The sequence below is a fragment of the Dendrobium catenatum genome, unplaced genomic scaffold (assembly GCF_001605985.2).
Source record: "Dendrobium catenatum unplaced genomic scaffold, ASM160598v2 fragScaff_scaffold_649, whole genome shotgun sequence".
Classification (NCBI taxonomy): Eukaryota; Viridiplantae; Streptophyta; class Magnoliopsida; order Asparagales; family Orchidaceae; genus Dendrobium; species Dendrobium catenatum.
The window spans coordinates 84,093-86,075 of NW_021319111.1; positions in this window are offsets into that span (position 1 = coordinate 84,093).

The window sequence follows — 1,983 nt, forward strand, 5'->3', positions numbered from 1 at the left end:
TCCTATATTTTTATTCTTTAGTTGATTTGATACATAGCAAATGCATATAAAATGTCTTTATTAATTGCTAAAAATGTAGAAATATTTTTATGAAACAATACATAGTTGATGTTTAAAATTCTAAGCATTTCATAAAAGTTTCTTTCATGTACTTACTTCATGCTCAAGGCATATGGTTGTTATAAAAAGGCTATATTATATACATGTCTCTATGGAAAGATTATGTAAATGATTGTGCATGTTGAAGGCGGAGTACTACATATGGTATGAAAGCACAAATATGGCTCTTATGAGCAATACGGAACAATATGGCCCTTTGGCGCAGAAGAGGAAAAGAAATGAATGACCAAAAAGATGTTTGTGTACTTGATCAGTACACTCCTGATACTCTGGCACGGTTGTATAAGATAAAACATGAGTAAGCATATGACATACATAAGCTATGACATCCATAAGACAAATGGCATACATAAGGCATATGACAAACACAAGGCATATAACATTCATAAGACTTATGAAAACTAACATGTGTAGCAAAACAATCGAGACTTTTCACTTCTAGCATAAATGTAAATATTCTTTTATTAAAGGCAAGTGAAGATGTTAGGGTTAGTGTTTCCTATTGAGCGTTAGCTCACTCCCTCGTGTTGAGATACTTTTTAGGAGAACCAGCTGCAAAGAATGACTGACCACCCTTGGTTTACCTACAGTCGTAGATGACCGGCTAATAGGTTCTTCTTATGATTTTCTTAGTTGTAGTTTACCTCTTTTTGGGTGGTTTGGCATATTTGATAATTTTTGTAATCACCTTTTTACATGACAATCCTCTCTTGAAGTTATATGAAATGATATGAAATATTTTGTATATTTGAAAAAAAATTTTATAGGCGCTTTTAAATCCCTGTTGAAGTCTTTTAGATTCTTAAATATATGTTGTAAGAAAAGTTTATGTTCTGAACGTCCGATTCCGTTCCCGCCTCGTCTACTCGCCGGGCCGGGTCGGGTTGTGACACTGGTAGACCCTCCAAGGTCGGATGTCCTCATCAATTAGCTCTTAACAACATAAGCAAAGAACCAACTTTTCGCATCTGCATTCTGCATCTTGGATTTTTATCACACCCTCACAAATAATATTAATCAGAAGGCTTTCAGGATTTTGAGCTAGATATTTTCAATTATATGCAGCTCAAAATTATATATTTTCATTCAAGAACCACTTAATGTGATAATTATCCCAGTAACCATCTTGAATTGACAAACTAAAATGTTTTAAGTCTACGAGTTTAATCTGATGAGTCTTTTCGCTCATCTTATAATTACAGACACCATACCAGCTATATGAACAGAATTTTGTTATAGTTTATTGAAAAGACTTAAAACAATGAGATTCATAAGCACCTGAACATGGCAACTCATAAGCACCTGAAACCATGGCACTGTGATTTGAAATTAAACTGAGATTGCAAAGTGTTAAGAACTCAATTCATAACTTAATATCAATAGCTCAAGACCACTTTCACACAATTCAAGGATAAGGCCGATGCAACAGAGCAAAATCAGTTACAGGCACAAAGACAAATAGCTGCATGGTGGCCTTTTTCATTCACTAATTCCTCATAACATATAAACGTAAACAATATATAATAATATTGATTGCAAAGTGACATAAAACTGCAACATCAAACAAATAGTAAGAAATATATGAATACATATCATCAAAAAATATTCGAAAAAATTGTAAAGCAGGCTTGTAATATACTTATAACATATAGCAGTTTAATGGATGAACAGCAACTGAGCTCTTCATAGGATCAAGCAAATATCTTGTCAGTGGTTGTTGAGGAATAAAAAACGAGAGAGACAACTGCATATTTATTAGTAAATTCTCAAATTTTAAGCTGCAGGTGCAAATCATAGAGAAAGGACATACATAATGACAAGCTATGAAGGTAGCAAGAGCATTTTAAGGTAAGAGAAGAGTAT